This window comes from Globicephala melas, chromosome 11 (assembly GCF_963455315.2).
Source record: "Globicephala melas chromosome 11, mGloMel1.2, whole genome shotgun sequence".
In the NCBI taxonomy this organism is placed as follows: Eukaryota; Metazoa; Chordata; class Mammalia; order Artiodactyla; family Delphinidae; genus Globicephala; species Globicephala melas.
In genome coordinates, this window is record NC_083324.2 from 23358242 (window position 1) to 23377975 (window position 19734).

At 43.8% G+C, this 19734-nt stretch overlaps 1 non-coding gene across 1 annotated transcript; it reads left to right on the forward strand.

Annotated features, from left to right (window-relative positions):
* Window positions 1–301: 301 nt before the first annotated feature.
* On the forward strand, window positions 302–408 carry LOC115859162 (U6 spliceosomal RNA). The gene has a single exon (XR_004041944.1). It is a non-coding gene; the product is annotated as a U6 spliceosomal RNA (small nuclear RNA).
* The last annotated feature ends 19326 nt before the right edge of the window (window positions 409–19734 follow it).

Genomic DNA, 19734 nt, shown 5'->3' on the forward strand with positions numbered 1-19734 from the left:
ATTCTTTACCCATATAGATTATTACAGAGTATTAGGTAGAGTTCCCTGAGCTATAGTCCTTGTTGATTACCTGTTTTATATATAGTAGTGTGTATATGTTAATCCTAACCTCCGAATTTATCCCTCCCCTCCACCTTTCCCCTTTGGTAACCATAAATTTGTTTTCTATGTCTGTGAGTCTGTTTCTCTTTTGTAAATAAGTTCATTTGTATCGTTTTTTTAGATTCCACATATAAGTGATATCATATGATGTTTGTCTGACTTATATACTTCAGTTAAAAAAAAAGATTCATTAATAAGTGTGCTTGCTTCAGCAGCACATATACTAAAATTGGAACAATGCAGAGAAGATTAGCATGGCCCCTGTGCAAGGATGACGCGTAAATTCATGAAGCATTCCTAATTTTTATGATCTTATTTGCAAAGCAGAAATAGAGTCACAGATGTAGAGAACAAACGTATGGATACCAAGGCGGGGTGAGGGGGGGCGTGCGATAAATTGGGAGATTGGGATTGAGAACCTACTTTAAATGAGAACCTACTGTGTAGCACAAGGAACTCTACTCTGTGCTCTGTGGTGACCCAAATGGGAAGGAAATCCAAAAGAGAGGGGATATACGTATTCATCTGGCTGATTCACTTTGCTGTACAGCAGAAACTGTTACAGGAGTCCCACTCCCCTGCAAATAAAAAACCCCTTTTACAGAAAAAATTAAATTAAATTAATTAAAAATTCGTCAATAAGGAGAGAATCATTCATTTACTCAACACATATTCATTCAGGAGTTTCCTTGTGCTATGACTTGGGGATATAGTGATGAACAAACTAGACAGAATCCCTGCCCTCATGGAGCTTAACATTCTATTGGCAAAGGTGGCCAATAAACAAACAAGTCAGTATATAATAAGGTGCCCGGTGATTGGCTTCCAGGCTCACTCCAGAACTATCGACACTTGCCATTGCTTCTCCCTCATCAATTATTTGCCAAAGACGCAACCCCAGCCCTTTTCTTCCACTTCCCTCCTGCAGAAGAGACCTGCACAGTCATCACAGGGTAAAGTTGGGACCATAAAACAGTGAGAATTGGGATAGATTCCCAGACACTGCAGATAGCTCTCTTGCTTCAGCACCGCTGGGAGGAAGGAGGTGCTTCTTTCTAGCGATTTGAACTCTCCCAAGCTGGAAGCCTGCGGCGAAGTGTAAAGTGTTGGTGACAACTTCAGTAACTAGAGCCAGGGGGCTGTCCTGGCAGCTTGAAGCTTGTGCCATCTCAGGACCATATCAATAGCACCAACACAAACATGGCCGGTGCCCGTGGCAGTGACAGTCCCGGGGACATCTTCTTTTTCTCTCCCCAAGCCCCACGGCCTAGAGCCCATGCCTAGAGCCTGGGCTCCTGAGGAGATAAACAGAAAAGGGGATTAGTAGCCAACACGGAGAGGAACGATCAAGGCTGTTTGCTGCTGCGCTAGCCAGACCAGCCTCTGCTTGTCCAGACAAAGCCAGACAGGGGCCAGAGCCCTGCTCACTCTCTCCTCCACCACACTGACCCTCAGACCTCTTACTGGAGAGAGAGGAAAATAAGATGACTGCAAGTGTCCCAACGTTGGGTCTTTCTAGATGCACTCTTGCACCAGGCTTGTGATATACTCCATTGTTCTCTGGGAAAGTTTGGGAGAGCGACAGGAGTAAAATGAAGGAGAGAGTTTGTGTTGGGGAGGGCACACCAAGGTGGACACGTAGACATACCAGAGATGTTGGGAAGAGCATTCCTACATACCGCACAAGCCCAGGAAGATAGAAACCCACCTCTTCTTTTGTGGGTCCTGTCTCTGACTAGAGCAAATGCTCGTGAAAAGTAAAAGCATGCAACCCTGCCCCCCAAACGTGTACAAAGCAAGTCGCTGGTCTATAGAAATCAAAGTACAGAGGGTAGCCTTTAAGAGCATAGATCCTTAGTTCCAGTCCCAGCTCTACCGCTTCCTAGCTGTGCAACTTTAGGTGAGTTACTCAGTTCCTCTCAGCTTCAAGTTCTCCATCCATGAAATGGAAATGACGGTAGTCCCTGTACCTTGGGATTCATATGGGAATTAAATGTAGGATTTATGAGAATTGTGCAGCAACCACAGAGGCCAGGAACATAGGAAACAGTCTATAAATGGCAGCTGTGAGTCACGAAAAACTACATTACCCATGTGTATCAACAGAGCTGATTTTTTTAGACCTATAAAAAACCTATTAAATTGGTTTTATTTTTTTCTATTTGATGTAAAACGCTGTGACACTGAGTTTAGGGAAAGACAGTGAATTGCATTCGTTTGATTATTCATGTAGTCTATTTATGTAGTTGGATGATAAAGTTTTGACCAAAGAGAGCGTAAGAAACAGCATAGCAAATCGTGGTAAGTTGCCTCAGTTTTTGGGTAAACTTAGGGAGGCTCAGCCATGAAAGTAAATTCATTCTCTCATCAAATATTTATTAAGCCCTCTTCCACATGCCAGGCAAAGATGAATAAGAAGTAACCCCAACGTTGAAGATTTTGAAATCCAGTAAGAGAGAAAAGGGAAGAACACACATATACAGCAGATACAAGTGCCCCCAAAGAGATACAAAAGTCGCATGAGGACCTCAAAGGAAAGTTAAGTCATATTTAGGTATTGAGACACAAAAGTTTTCATGAAAGAGGTGAATTTCAAAGTGGGCTATGACAGAACTGAAAGATTAAACAGAAGGAGGAAGGAGCATTGCAAGAGGCAGAAACAATAAGAGCAAAGCTTTTGTCCATTTTTTCCGTTTGAGTAAGATGCAGGGCAAACGGTGGGAAGATGAAGGGAGAAGGCTGAGCTGAGAGAAAAAAATGGAGAGATTTGAACACAGGCTTACAGAACTTAGACTTTATTTGATAAGGCATTGATAGATGGTACTTTAGGAAGATCAGCTTTTATCAGTATAAAGCAAGGAGAAACCCAGGGCAAGGAGATTCAGTTAAGACGCTTTTACAATTTTACAACTAAGATGTGGTGAAAAGTAATGAAAAAGTGAAGTCCAGTTGGAGTGGTGGACAGTCGGAGAGACAGAGGCCGAAATCGTTGGACAATGGTATCTTCAGACCTTGATATCACTTATGTGACAGACACTGGTGGCTCTGCAGTTATGAGCCTGGGTCAGTGGGAGAACAGTGGTACCTTTAATAGGATGGGGAAGTCAGGCCCATCAGAGGAGGGAGACTGTGAGCTCTGAGCCTGGTTCAGTTATTGATATTACTATCCACTCACCTACCCAAGCCTGATGCCATCACAGATGTCTCCCACTTTCTACCATTCCTTAAGTTATTGTGCCAGTTAGCTACGGCTGCCTAACAAATTACCCCCAAATTTAAGCAGCATAAAACAACCACCAGTTATCATATCACACAATTTCTGATAGTCAGTCATCCAGTCAAGACTTAGCAGAGTAGTTCTGACTCAGGGTCTTTCATGAGGCAGCAGTCAAGCTGTTGCCAGGGATGCAGGCGTCTCAAGGCTCAACTAGAACTGGAGAACCCCCTTCCCAGCTCCCTCACGTTGTTGGCAGGCCTCAGTTTCTTGCTGGCTACTGGCTGGAGGCTTTAGTCTCCTGCCACGTGGGCGTCTCCTTAGGGCAGCTCCCAACATGGCAGCTGGTTTTCCCCAAGCAAGTGATCCAAGAGATAGAGCTCAAGATGGAAAGCACAGTCTCTTGGAACCTAATCTTGGGAGTGATCTGTCATCACTTCTACCATGTGCTGTTGGTCATCCTGACCACCCCTGGCACAATGTGAGAGGAAACTATGCAAGAGCATGATATCAGGAGGCAGGCATCATCAGGGGCCATCTCCAAGGCTGCTTCCACAACCAGGAAGCCCTGCCAGTCAGCCTCCATATTTGTTAAAGCCGGCCCCTGTTCTCCATCTCACTTCTGCTGCTCCAGTGCAGTGTCTTTATCTCCTGTTTAGTCGGATGCAATTTCAGTCTAACAGGTCATGCTATTTTGGGCTTTTCTGCCCACAGCCTCATCCTTCTTGCCCCTGCAAGAGTGATCCCTCAAAACTGGACATCTGCCTATCCCTGCACCAACACACACCCCTCCTGCACCCTCTGCTTGGAATCCATTGCCCACATGATGTATGTCAACCTCCTTAGCGTGGGTACGAGTCCCTCTGTGTCTCAGTCCCTCTTAATGCTCCAGCCTCCTCCCCTGACACCATCCGCCTTGAACTTCACACTCTAGTAAGTTGGGACTCTGTGTCTCCAGCTCTATCTGTGCTATTTCACCCAACCATGCCTTAGCCATACTCTTCCCTCTACCTGCCATATGGTTCCTCATCTCTCCCCAGCATTACAGGATAGCATTGTGATTCAGAGCATGAGTTCAGGAGCCCCACCACCTGATTCAAACCCCAGCTCCACCACTCACTCACTGTATGACTCAGTCAATTATTTAAACTATATGCTGGGTATTGGTCAAATTATTTATATGCATATATTAACTTACATATCCCTACCACGACCTAAAGGTAGATGATTATCATCATCATCTTTGTACACATGAGGAAGCTAAGGTGCATAGGGTAAGAGCTATAAAAGTTGTTGCAATTATAACTCTTCCTTGTTCAGGACTAAGTTCAGATACCATCTCCTCCACTAAATTTCATCCTTTTAAAGACAGATGCCCTCCTCCATGATGCCCGTGGCTTCCTGGTTGTAACTCTGACCTAGTAGCTACCATATTGATTTGAAATGACCTATTTCTTATCTGCTTTTTTAAAAATCAGCTCTTTGAGGGCAGGGACCTCAAAGTCATCTGAGCCGGTTCACCACCCAGTAGACCCTCAGTCAATACACGGTTGAGCGTCGCTAAGTTGGCGGTGCCTGTTGAACATCCAGGTGAAGCTGTAGGCAGTGGCCAAATGAAGAGGGAAAAGAGAGAAGCTAAGGATAGGGCCTTAAACACAAAGGGAAAGAAGAGGTAGTGAAAGTGTTCTTAAGATGAAATTTAACATTTTCCTTAATAAAACTAAAACAATGGCTCTAAACCACTAACCTTGAAAAACTTAACTGAAGTAGCATCGAATGGTCCCATCTAGTAGATGGAATCAAATTGAGAGTCAACTGGAAGTGTGATTCTTCTCATGCTCTTTTCTCCGGGGAAGAATGATCATGTATATCTACAGACTCAGGCACAGCCATTAGAATCATCAGTCTACAGCACTCCTTCCCTGAAGACTCCTATTTCTACCTTCCTCAAGAGACTGGGTCTGTCTCATTGTTACAGGAGGCAGGCTGGCCTGTGTGACCAGGAAAGTGGTCACATTTAATCACAAAATAAACAATGGAGGAATTCTATGAACATAATGAGCTTTTCTTATTTTTCGTTTGTAGAGTTGCCTTTAAGAGAAAAATAGCAAAACAGAGAGTCTTCAGACTATTGTGAGCTTTACAAGAATTTCTTTGGGTTCTTTGCAAATGGTGGCTCGTGACCCAACAGGCCCATTCAGACCATAATCAGAAATAATATGGCAGTCACCATCATTTATCTTTAGTGATCTAATCTCTGATCGGGCTTGCATCTCAGGCACACCTTGTATTTTGTTGTGTGTTCAATCTGTGTGGAAAAAAAAATCAGTCCTCCAAATTAGTCTTGCCAGGTGTTTCTAAAAAAAAATAGTTTCCATATGATAGCAGCTCATGTCAATATCCTGCTAAAGATGTGAAACATTTTTCAAAAGTTTATACAGCTCTGACTTTGTCTACGGGCTCCTCCACTTTTCCTGTCTCCAGTGATATCATTTGAAACATTCGCTTTCTCCAAATGGTTTGTGTGTTCTATGTAATTCTACTTGCAGTGCTTCTTGGCGTGTAACTGTGGAAATATTAAATCATTCCACATGTGTATGCGTTTGCCTCTCCAGGTATATTTTGGAATTCTCTTCAGAAATGTGATTGCGTCTCCTTGTCCTTTTCCTCCTCCTCTTTTCCTTTTTCTTTTCCCTAGGAACACCTCAAAGGTGTTCACTGAGCAAGTTCTCCATCATTCTTGGCTGATTAATTTCCTAATAAAAAAATAAAAGCTACAGTGTATCGACTAGTATGGGCCATGCATAGAATGAAGTACTCCTCGTGTTCTTTCTTTGATCCTTACAACAGCCCTGGGAGTATTGTTCCTGCTTTCCAATTGTGGAAACTGAGGCTTAACAAGAGAAGGTGACTTTCCTAAAAGTCTCAGCTAATGAGTGAGTGCCAGAGCTGCGAGTCAGACCCAGGCTGTCTCTAGAACCTATGACTACCTCTAATCGCACTCATTCTCCATCCTTTTAACTAGCAACTTTTCAGGAGTTATTGCTTTGCAGATTTAGAAAGGAAAGTGTATTCTTTCCTTGGTGAATGGTGAATGGTGAATTCAGTGGTGAATTCAATGGTGAATCTGACGTTTCTGACGAGAGACACGGAGCAGGTTTCTTGTTATAAAGTTGACTGAATTCCTTCTCTGGTCTTCATTTCTGGAAGGTCCTGGTTTCCGTCGCCTTTGGAACAGTGCACATGCATCACTGTCACACCCAGGCTGGTTGGTCTATGCAGCCATTCGTTAACTAGCCCACCATCCTCTACCTACTGGCTGCTCAAAATGTGGTCCTCGGACCAGGAGAATGGGCATGAGCGCAGATGTTAGAAATGCAGAGTCACAGGTTCCCTGAGACTTGCTGAATCAGAATCTACATTTTAACTGTATCCCTGTGTGATTCGTGCACACATTAAAGTTTGAGAAGCACCGCCCTGCTTGTCACTGTCACATAAAGTGGAACTTCTCTCTCCTGCAGCTATTAGTAAAGAAGTCAAAATGGATCAGACCCGGATTCAAGTGAATCAGAGTGAAGTCACCATGTGGCCCATCATCCTACCACCCACCAGGTGTTCAGTCTCCTTTCTCAACATCACTCTTCCAAGTTAGCTGAAAATTCTCTAGCTGGAGAGTCATGCGTTAGAATGAAAATATAAAACCTTGTCTAAGGAGAGTTTTAAAATTCACTGTGGTCTCTAGAGCCTGTCCCTAACGCCCATCGCTACCGTAGCCAAAGTTCAGCTGCTAAATTGATGTGACATTTTAATCTAGCCTAATGGCAAAACAGAATAACTTTGATAAAGGGGAGGTGAGTTGAGGATTACAGGCCCTTTTAAGACCTGCGTTAAGAAATGTTTATCCCACCTGTCTCCAGCATGTGCCAAATTGTGTAGTTGCTGTGGGCAGGAGAATGACCTCATTATTTCTCTCTCTAACCTGTTTGGAGCTGTACAGCCTAAACACGCTTTGTACTCCCACTGTTTGAATGCAACGTTATTTTGTAAAATAGGACTAGTGACTATTGTGCACGGACTTCACATGTTTTGCGTCACCGTGTAGACTCTGCTGCTTTTCAAAGAATACATTTAAACTGATTGTATTTCTCCCTGCTTATATTCAAGTATTTATCAAACAGTGTGGCAGGTACGGAACAAGTCAGACATGAATAATTGCTCTCAGTGAGATTATATTCTGGCTAGAGGACAAGACTGTACACAGCAAAAACTAGGGAAGAGGATAACTTCATTTGTATGATTTATCCAAAAGGTAGTGGGTTCAGGGAGACGAGGGTATGGCCGTGGTCAGAGAAGGTCTCATAGCAAGCAAAGCAGAGACTTGAAGACAGGAGGGGCAAAGAGTGAAAAAGAGGTTGTTTCAGAAAGAAAATGATCTGAGCAAAGGAGTAAAGGACTCATGAGCCTGGAACCTTGTTCACGACATCCTTGCCAGTAGCTAACAAATACTGACTAATACATCCAGGGCTGCTATGTGTTTCTTCTGCTAAAACACTAAATTAAAAGATGCATTTAGTTAACCCATTCTCTAGAGCTTTAAATAATAATTTATAATTACATAAGTATATATCATTGTATATTACACAGTATGTCTTATAATAATTATATAATTATTATAGCTTTATTGATATTACAATTTATAATTAATGATCATACTACATAATTAATATATTGGTAATGTGATTAATAATATGAATCATGTATTTGTTAATATTAATACATAATTATGTGATATAGTTATGTATATAATAATTTATAACTAGCATTTTTGAGGTCTCTCCATATGCCACGGCTGAGTGCTAGACATTTAATACTCAGAGCAACTTTATGGGACTATTTTGATCTCCATTTCATTAATAGAGAAACAGACAATTTAGGAGCTTAAGCAAGGTCACAGAGTGAGGAACAGTGATAGTACACAAACACAAAATTTGAAGGGAAAAGCCACATTCTCAAACACTATGCCATACTACATGGTATTGAACGTTGAATATTGTACACTGAGGTGCAATACAACATTAGGATATCAGGACAGGAAGAACTAATCCCTTTAAGCAATTTCTATTCTGTATGGGAAGCCAAGGTAAGATGTATAGAGCTGAGACTCTTGCAGCAAGAACGTGTGGCGCTAGCCTCTTTCTCAAGCCCTGAAAGTGTATTAAAAAGGCATGGAGGTGGGGCTTCCCTGGTGGTGCAGTGGTTGAGAGCCCGCCTGCCGATGCAGGGTACACGGGTTCGTGCCCCGGTCCGGGAAGATCCCACATGCCGCGGAGCGGCTGGGCCTGTGAGCCATGGCCGCTGAGCCTGCGCGTTCGGAGCCTGTGCTCCGCAACGGGAGAGGCCACAACAGTGAGAGGCCCGTGTACCACAAAAAAAAAAAAAAAAAAGGCATGGAGGTGAGGTTATTTGGGTAAGACTTCTTAGAACTGACAATTTTGAGGGATCCACTATTCTAGGCCAAAGGATTGTGCCAATTAGATCATTTATATGGCTGTGTAGTATGCAGACATCCATTCCCCAAATGGCCCAAAATGCAAGACCCCGAATGAGAAAGACTTGAGTCATTTGGGAAATGGAATCCATTGAATTTTTTTTTTTTTTTCATCCATTGAATTTTTGATAGGATTTTCTGAGTGTGTGTTTGAATGTTTTCCACTCACTTCTTTTTAGAGCTCATGGGAGGTAGTTTATCGGAAATGATTTAAAAAGTGGATACAGAATCACACATTCAAATCTGGGTTTGAGAGCCGGCCCTGCCACGATGATCACGACACTTGGTTGTTCACTTCAACGCTTGGCCAGTGTCATCGCAGTGTGGTCCTGGCCAGCAGCCTCAGCACCATCTGGGGACTCGTTAGAAATGCAAATCTCAGGCCCCACCCCAGGCTGACTGAATAGGAAGCTCTAGGGACAGGGACCAGCAATCTCTGTTTCAACAGCCTTGCCAGGTTTGGGAAACATTATGCTGGACCACACCTTCCACATCTATAAAAAGGAGATAATGTAGTAATCATACCCTTTCCACAGTATCATTGTAAAGATTAAGTGAGATATTGACGGTATACATAAAGTACCCAACGTGAAGTCTAAAATAAGTGTGCTTCATAATTATTATCTTCCATGACTTTATTTCTTGATTTGGGGCTAAGAAAAGGTAAGAAGCCAGAACCCTAAACAGCTAACTCTGCCTTAAATTGTAGCAGAAATCAATGCTTACAGTTAGCAATGAAGTCTTGTCCAACGGCCGCCTTATGTTACTAAGAAAATCTGAACTGTATAAACAGGTTTCTGCTGTGGTCTTTCTTGGGCTTCTGTTTGAAAACCAAGGAGGTCTGTCTGTGTCTGTTTTACAGCCAGTGCAGGGGCTCCATAGGAACAGCTCTGATGGATGTGTGTGTCAGATTGCAAAACACCCCTGCCTGGAGCAGTTAAACTGGACGGTTTAGAAAACCACCTCCGGGTTTCTCATTTGGGAACACAAACACTTGTGAAGTGAAATGCTTCTTCCCAGGGAGATGTGGCACTGCTTCAGCTCCCTGGGAAGTGCCCATATATATCAGGGGCTGGACAGAGTCCCAATAAGGCCCGGCGTGACCCACTGTGGCCAGTTCCAAACCATCTGAATCCATTCTAATTTCTCTGCACCTTTTGTTCAGGAGTTATTTATGTGCATTTGGGCATTTATCTTCCTGATAGACTTTTTGCTTCTCACTTACTCTTTTCCCCTTAGACAAAGGGCAGCAAAATATTTACTATCAGGCCCTTTACAGAAAGGCCCTTTACAGAAAGGGCCTGATAGTAAATATTTTGCGGCCATAGGGTCTCTATCACAACCAGTCAGTTCTGCCATTGTAACTCAAAAGCAGCCATAGACAGTGTGTAACTGAATGAGTGTGGCTGTGTCCCAATAAAACTTTATTTACAAAAACAAGTGGTGGGCCAGATATCGCCCCAGATTTTGGCTGTGGTTTGCTGACCTCTGACTTAGTATCTCAAAACATCAAATGAAAAGGACCCAGACAACCAGGCAGAAGAATAACTCGGTGTCCATTCATGTGTAAAGTTCTGGCTTAGAAGTAGCTCTTGGCCTGAGCTGAGCCATGCCTTGGTAATGGAGGATAAACAACACCAGCTGTCCCTCCAGACCAACGGGACCAAGACCCTGAAACCGGTTTGCTCCCACCTGGTGGGAAAACACCTCTCAGTTTTAGAACTTTTTAAAAATTTTTATTTATTTATTTATGTTTGGCTGCATTGGGTCTTCGTTACTGTGTGCGGGCTTTCTCTACTTGCGGCAAGCAGGGGCTAGTCTGTTGTGGTGCGCGGGCTTCTCTTGTGGAGCACAGGCTCTAGGCGCACAGGCTTCAGTAGTTGTGGCATGCGGGCTCAGTAGTTGTGGCTCGCGGTCTCTAGAGCACAGGCTCAGTAGTTGTGCACGGGCTTCATTGCTCCACGGCATGTGGGATCTTCCCGGGCCAGGGCTCAAACCCATGTCCCCTGCATTGGCAGGCGGATTCTTAACCACTGTGCCACCAGGGAAGTCCCTCAATTTAAAAACTTTTAATGAAGTTGTTGCCTCACAATTTGGGACAAGGCAAAGCAAGTTCCAAATCTGGAACAAGGAAGTCTTCCTCTGAAAAATGAGCTAGAAATGGAAATGCTGTTTAGATCCCAATGAAGCAGGGCCCAGACTTAAACCGTAAGAGTAGAAAGTGAGTACCAGTGTCTTACTTTTCTAGAATAATTCAGGGCACGTAACTCCCAGTGTTTAGAAATGACTAAACAGTCCCTTATGCAAAGAAGTAACCTAGAGGGTGTGAGTGTAATAAATTACCCTGTATTTATGTCCTAGGAATTCTAAAGTAATGATATGAATCTCTATGTGAGACTGCAGCAGAAGAAACCAGCTGACACACATTGTGACCCAAGCTGTTCTCTTACGTGAAGCGTTTTACAGTGCCAGGTGTGAGTTGAGACTCAGCCTTGTAAGACTTATTCATTCCAAAGTTGGAATTTGCAAGGTAGCCATTTATAACAGATGTCATTGGTTTCATGTCCTGCAGCCATTCCAATTCCTCCTTTTTACCTTGAAGAAGAGCCCGTACTTATGCTGGGGTGTCCACATGTAAAAAAGATAAATCTTACTTGGTTTCATTCAATTGCGATCATCTCATTGGCCATACCAGTGACTGGTTTATGGAAGAGCACGTAACCCAGTGCTGCGTAATGAAAAAATTAAGTCTGCTGGGAAGCTCCTGGTAAAGGTATCTTTTCCCTGAAGAAGAGGCATAGGGGGAAATAGGTCCTTCTGTGGACATTCCGGATATAGAGCTTGGAATTATGGTGGCCATCTTGCAACCCTAGGGAAAGCCAAGCTATGAATAACAAAGCAGAATTAACCCTGGAGCTTCCTTGCCTTGAGACATCTTGCTGTTGAGAGAATAGATGTTCCTTTTATGTAAACTAACTTGGATTTTCTGTTTCTTACATCCAGTAGAACCCCAAATGATACACACTCCTGTTTCGTCTCCCCTAGGTCAGTTCAGGTCTCTCCGCTCCCACCAGCTCTCAAGTTCTATGCTTTCACTGTCCCCACCTCATCTTACCACCTGGTAGAGACTTGGGAATTGTGTTTTGTTTTGTTTTTGTTTTTTTCATAACTTATAGCCCTTAAGGTTGAGGTCTTAACCTGTGAGGATTGCACCATGGAGCCTGGTCAGTAAAGAGTTACTAAAGCAGCTATTCACAGGCTAAAGTGATTTCAATGTGTTATTTTGTTATTAGAAGTATTGGGAATAATAATGCTATGTTTCTTTTTCACTCATTCGATAGAATTTCCCTCCCCTAACAAAGATTATAGGCTAGTAGTCAAGTAAGCAATTACATACAATATAATGATGGCCCGTGGGGGAACTGGGAGCTGTGGAAGTCCAAAGAGAGGTGCTGTTGTTGGCTTACCCAGTAATCATGCCCTTTGCATTTCTTCCATGCTTGAAGAGACTCTTTCCCTGAAAATGCCAGACGTTCACTTTCCAGCCTCTGTCGCAGCTAGGGCATGTATATATGGGCCCCTTCTGACCAGGGAGATTTAAGGCAAAGTCTTCAAAGGACTTCTGGGAAGAATTTTCCTTGAAGAGTAAGATCATCACAGAAGGGGCCCTTCTTCCCTTCCTGCTCTCGGTTGTTTTGTGAGAAGGCATGATTTGGAGCTGCAGCAGCTATCTTGTAACCACGAGGCAAAAGCTAAGAGAATCGTGGAAAAGTTGAATCCAGTCCCCGACATTGTCATCGCACAGAACTAATCTTGGATCTGTATATCTCCAGAATGTGACATCCAGTTATGTGAAAATACCGTCATATTTCATTATCTGTTACTTATAGCCAGTAGTATGCAAATTGGTACAGTGCGTATCTAACCTGGACTGAGGCCAGCAAAGAAGGCTTCCTGGAGGAGATGACTTATGCGCTAAAACATGAAAGATATGTACATATTTTGTAATAGAAGGAGAGGTGGTAAAGGAGGATCCAAAGACTTGAAGGAGAAATTATGGCAAGTTTAAGAATTCAAGGGCTTCCCTGGTGGCGCAGTGGTTGGGGGTCCGCCTGCCGGTGCAGGGGACACGGGTTCGTGCCCCGGTCTGGGAGGATCCCACATGCCGCGGAGCGGCTGGGCCCGTGAGCCATGGCCGCTGAGCCTGCGCTCCGGAGCCTGTGCTCCGCAACGGGAGAGGCCACAACAGTGAGAAGCCCGTGTACCACAAAAAAAAAAAAAAAAAAAAAAAAAAAAGAATTCAAAATTGGGAGCTATGGCTGGAGCGTAGAATATTGTTTATGGAGTGGCAAGAGATGAAGCCAAAGAAGTGCTGGGTAAGAGCACAAATCATACATGACCTTGTAAATTATGTTAAGAAATTTTGCCCTTTCTCTTAGGAACATTCAGAACACTACTGGAGGCTTTCTCACTCTCAAGGTCAAACTTAATCACTTCTTTTACACACCCAGATCACATTGCTGGTAGTTTGCTGTCATTTGGCCCTATTAGGGCTCGTTTGTTATTCAGTGATCTATTCCCTCCAGTAGACCAGAAGACACGAGGGCAGAAGCTATGTTTTCTCACATTTAAACCAACCCCCTCTAACGAATCCTGCTAAAGGTCTGTTAAATCACATTACCTCTCCCATTACAGTTGATAAAACCTGAACCTATTTTGAAGTATTTTGTCTTGCTTGATCCTTTCAATACCCCCATGAAGCCTGGAGAGAGCAAGAGAGGGGTCCAAGCTTCCACAGCTTGTTAGGGTAGAACCGTAAGGGCTAGAAACAGGTAGTATCTCTCTTGGTCCAAAGATGCTTTTCACTGTATCATGCAGTTTTGTCCAACAGCAAGTGTTTCCAGCACTGAAAGTTTGTACATTGATTCATTTGCTGTGAGGTTTCAGTTTGGTGAAACTTAAAAAAAAATTTCCATGTAGTCTTTGCGAGAAGCTTTGTAGTAGTGGAACCATCCAGTCATACTTTCTTTTCTTGGGGAGAACTCAGGGTAGCATTTTGGAGTTAGCAGATGTAAGGCAAGTATGGTTTGAAAAAGGTTCACACTCCCCCGTCTCCTGGTCTGCAAAGCTCATAGAATACTTAAGGGCTGGAGGAGAAATTTGTGTAGGAACTGTATTAGTTAGGGTAACTAACTACCTGCCCTAGCAGGTAAAGTTGAACATCTCAGTGGCTCAACTCAGTAATTTTCTCCTTTGCATAAAGATTAACTTTCGGGGGCCTTCATCAGAGACCCAGGCTCTTTCTCTCTTGTGGGTCCACCTTCTTCTATAACACCTGGTAGGTCTTCTGAGTCTAGTAGACAAACAGAGGACGGGCGAGAGGAGCTTTCCACAGACTTCCCTTCCGCCCACATGACGTTGGGCAGGCCTCAGTCATGTGACCACACTTACCTGCACGTGAGGAGGGCAGACGGAGCACCTGTGTGCCCAGAAAGGTAGCTTAATGAGTTTGGTAGACAAGTGGTCATCTCTGACTTAGGGACCAAGGTGAATTTTATGAAAAAAGTGGTTATACCCCTTACCTTCCGAGGTTCTACATTATATAGTATTTCTGATGAACTAGGATAGATCAGAGGAGGCTGGAGAGCCCAGAGGAGAATTCATCCTAAGGGATGAGATAGACTTGTCTACTGATTGACCTCAAAGCCAGGATCATGTTTTTCGTGGGAGAAGATTAGTTCCAAACATCATATGTGGCTAAAGTGAGAAATCCCTGCTTATCCAAATGAGTGAATGCCCGTATATCAAAAGAGCCGTGTTATAAAGAATTGTAGGGCTTCCCTGGTGGCGCAGTGGTTGAGAGTCCGCCTGCCGATGCAGGGGACACGGGTTCGTGCCCCGGTCCGGGAAGATCCCACATGCCGCGGAGCGGCTGGGCCCGTGAGCCATGGCCGCTGAGCCTGCGCGTCCGGAGCCTGTGCTCTGCAACGGGAGAGGCCCCAACAGTGAGAGGCCCGCGTTCCGCAAAAAACAAAAAAAAAGAATTGTAGATATTATTTGGAACCCATACCCCAACATAACAGCACACAGTACCATAAAGTGACCCTCTCACTCATTCATTCATTCAACAAAGCTTGAATTGAGTACCGTGCGCCCAGCATATTCTAGGTGCTGGAGATACAGCTCTCCCTGCCCTGAAGCTTAGGTTCCAGAGAAAGAAGGGATAAAGAATAAATAAATGATTTCAAGTAGCCGTAAGTGCTATGAAGAATGTAGAGTTTGGTTGCAATGTTAGAGAGTAGAAAGTGACTAGAGTAGACGGGCTGGCACTCTTCTAGACTGGACAGAACAGGATACGATGAACGTAACTAAGGCAGAGAAAGGCTTCCTTTCCCCATTTCTAAGACCCAACAAGAGTGCTACTGGGCCAACCATGGCGTGTGCCCTGATAACTAAAAGCTTCTCTTCAGTGGTTTAAATCTCCACATTTCTGGACCTCTCGATTTCAAGAGCTGCTGTGTGGTAATAGTGACGAAAACAGTAGCACAATGGGAGCTACATGTGCAGAGGAATGGTATCTTCCAGGGTTTTCTCAGTAGGGGGCAGCAGTCAAGGAGGACCCTCTGAATTTAGAAAATACTTTTAACCGAATGTTAGCAAAGCGCTTCAAATTTTGCGGCATTCAGCTAAAGCAATCCTTGGAGGGAAATCTGTAGCTTTAAAATCATATGTTAAAACATCAGAAAGGTTTAAAATCAAAAGAATATACAAGAATGACTTCCAAATTTTCTATCTAAAACATATATATGAAAAAAATAGACATCAGTATTTTATTCTGGTTATTTCTCATGGTAATATCGCAAGTGATTTGCAGTTTCTTATATGTGCCTTTCTGTATTTTCCACATTTTAGTCTTCTCTAATGAACACGTATTATTTTAATAATAAAAAACATTTTAAACAAACAAAGAAGGACCCCACTTGCTAGTGAACACCTCTAGGATTCTCAGACTCATCCCGGAAACTCCTTAGATATATTCAGATGAGGGGAAGGGGTGTCAGAATTGTGCAGTTTGACTAGGAAGGGGAATGTGACCTCACAGGCAAAGGAAGGCATATCAATTTTTCCTTCATTCCACAATTATTTATTAAACACCTTCTATGTATCAGAAACTGTGTTAAGACCTGGAGACTTAAAAAAAGAAAAGTAAACACATGTGATATAACCCCTGACTTGATATAGATTTTAGTCTAGAGGAAAAGTGAAAGGGCTGGACAGAAAAATCAAAGCCATCCACGCAGGAGTTTTTGTGTACAGACTACGTACAAAGCACTTTGCCCATTTCCGCGAAGCAGGGCGTTAGTGCGACACCTCTGTGCTGCATCGCTTGTCTCATGAAGACACGAGGACGTCTTTCTTCCCCGATGCACTCTTCCCAGGAGGAGCACTGACTTCCTGTTCCTGTTAACAATTCTGCAGGTGCTTCCCTCCTCAGGGAATTCAGCCTCGTTCCGCTTTGTCATCAGGCAGCTGCGCGGTCCTGCAGGGCAGTATCCTTACCTTATGCCAGGATCCAGCCCCACCATGTGTGTTCTGATCCCCACTCTCCCAGGTCACCCTGTGGCTGCCAGAAACCACCAGTCCCCCTTGTGTGTTGCTCTACCAGAGTTAACCTTGTCATTACACAGATGCTGTCAGAGGCCATGTCTGAGCACCGTGTCAAAACAACTAGTCCAGTAGGAACATTCGGTCAGTCTGGTTTGTCAGTAAGTCAAAAACTAAGACATTTGTTTGATTGGATTCGTGTAAGAATTGGTTGGTTTTGTTCTGAGCGGAATTCGGTCTTGTTAGCTCACGTATCTCAGCACAGTTCTCGTCTCCCAGGGCTACAAGAGCTCACGGAGGAACGACCACCACAATAAACATGGGTCTGTTTTTCCCCCAATATCTTCACTTTATCTCCATAACTACCCTGGAAAGCACTTGAGGGCAAGACTGTGTGATCATCTCCATTGCACACGGTACGTGTTTCATATTTGTGTCATTTGGGGTCTTGCCAGCAAAGAGGTGACCTATTCAAATTGTTTCCCTGGAGGAGAGCCAGCAGAGGGACAGTCTGCAAAGGTGTAGGCAGGTGTAGGAAAACTGGAGGAGGTAGGGCAGGACCTCAGGGAAGTGACAGGAGAAGTATCCTTAAGCCTGAAAGGACATGATGAGGAAGTGGAGAGAACAGAGAGGGAGAGACAGATGAGCTACCTTTGTCCAAGGAATACATCCATTGTGTATCACATCCATAGTGGGAGAGTGGGGGAAAGAGAACCCCAACCTCACTCTCCTTTGATCCCCTTCCTGGGCTCCCTAGCTGCTAGACTCACCTGGAAACCGGAGAGCTCAGAGACCTGTGGATGTAATTCATATTGTCAGCCTCCGGGAACACAGAAGAATCTACAAGAGTGGAAAGTAGAGCTGCAGGGACAGAGAAAAGTTATCTAGCCCAGTACTGTATTAACTACTCTCCAGGAAGAGTTAATTCCACACCCTCCCTGAATCGGCGCCTTACTTTTCAGGGGAAGCAGTCATGTGGACTCACAGACTTTGGGGCTTGGGGAAATTTTGAAAGCACCAACCCCTTTGGAATGCATAAAACGTCTTTCAGGGATCCTCAGCAAGTGGCCGTCCACTTGAATACCCCTTGTGACAGGGAGATCAGTGCCTGTCACAGCCTTTCAGGGCACTTTCCAATTAGAAGCCTCCACAACAAGTTCCTAGTTTCATCCCCTGACATCACCAGAACACGTCTATACGCCCAGCTGCCATTCAGAAAGAGCGATACTGGAGCCTTAAAATCTCTACGTTTTATACTAAAAATAGAGTTGCCATATGTTCCAGCAATTTCACTCCTAGGCATATATCTGGAGAAAACTCTAATTTGAAAATATACATGCACCCCAATGTTCATAGCAGCACTATTTACAATAGCCAAGACATGGAGGCAACCAAAACATCCATTGACAGATGAATGGATAAAGAAGATGTGGTACGTATATACAATGGAATATTACTCAGCCATAAAAAAGAATGAAATAATGCCATTTGCAGCGACATGGATGGACCCAGAGATTTTCATACTGGGTGAAGTAAGTCAGATAGAGAAAGACAAATACCATATGATATCACTTATATGTGGAATCTAAAATATGACACACATGAACCTATCTACAAAACAGAAACAGACTCACAGACATAGAGAACAGACTTGTGGTTGCCAAGGTGCGGGGCTGGGGGGATTGGGAAGGATGGGCTGGGAGTTTGGGATTAGCAGATGAAAACTAGTATACATAGGATGGATAAACAACAAGGTCCTACTGTATAGCACAGGGAACTATATTCAGTATCCTATAATAATGCCATTATGGAAATGGCATTATTAATAATAAACCATAATGGAAAAGAATATGAAAAAAAAAAAAACTCTGCGTTTTGTGCATGGATAATCATGACCTTAAAACAAGGTGGGAGAGAAGCTACAAAGCTTGAGCCAGTCTCCCAGGCTAAGGCAGAAGAGAGCTCAAGCTGTGCAGAGGGGAGGAAAACCGTTCTCTCCCTGTATCCCACCACAAACACATCTAAAATCCAGAACATCCTAAAGACAAAGACGTATGATGAAATCCCTGAGCATCGGAGCTGGGACCCTTCCGACAGATTTAATTATATTTCAAAGCCACATGCTCTCCTCGGCAAGACAGCAGAAACCAAGAGCCGTAGCCAAAGGCAGCCAGTGTAATTAATGAAAGCCTAGCAGCTAAAAATACCCTTTGCCAGCTCTGAGGACCCCACTGCTGCCTGTCAGTTATTTTTCACCTTTTTAAAAACCCCAGCCTGCAAAAAGCATTCCGAGTGGAAAGGGCTGGGTTGTTTGCAGGAATCAGTGTAAAACTTAGACAGTAGTTTATTTGTTAGGCTGGTAACACATGAGAAATGGAGGAGAGGTTTGTTTTCTGTGGCAGTAAGCAGTTCAAGCCAGCTGGCAATGTGCCCGAAGCAAATAACCAAGAAACAACTAGATCTATGTGAAACTCGGTGTGAGAAAGTTTAGAGTTGGTGGGGCAGGGAAGGGGGGCTCTGGTAGAAGAGAAGATGGGTGAGCAGGGAAGCCAAAGAGGGTTTCGAGTTCTCTTATTGGTAAAGTCACTGTATAGAAGTCTATATGGATTCGTCCCCTGATTCCCATCTCCTGCCTGTTTTCAACTCTCACCACATCAGCATTCCAATTAGAGCCCGGGATTTTGTCCAACTTCCGTTTCACCATTTTTAAGAGCTGGCATTAAATTTGGTTGGTTCCATTTCTTGTATGTCTATTCAGCAGCTGCAAATCTAGATGCAGCGAGTTAGAAATATAAAGAAGTAGTTTTGGTTGTTACTCTAGGGTTGACTCTGCAAACGCCCAGCAACCCAGTTGGAGAAGCATCTTTATTAGTCCAGTTATCTTTTTGTCATCTTTTTAAATGTGCATTCAGTAAAATTCACTTTTCTTCTGTACAGTTAATTCTATGAGTTTTCATAAGTGCATGGAGTCGTGTAACCACCACAGTGAACAGTTGTGTCACCTCAAAACTTTCCCTTGGGCTAAAACTTGGTAGTCCAGTTCTCCCCTCACCCAGCCCTGTCCCCTGGGAACCACTGTTTCTCTGTCCCTGCAGTTTTGTCTCCTCTGAAATGTCATATAAATGAAATCATACAGCACATAGGCTTTTGCGTCTGTATTAGCCGCATTGTGTGAAAAAGTCAGGGCAAGCTCAGAGGAGTTCAGTTACTTGTCCAGTGTCACCCAGCTAGAAAAGCAGAGGAAAAGTTTAAGTGCGAGTCAGCT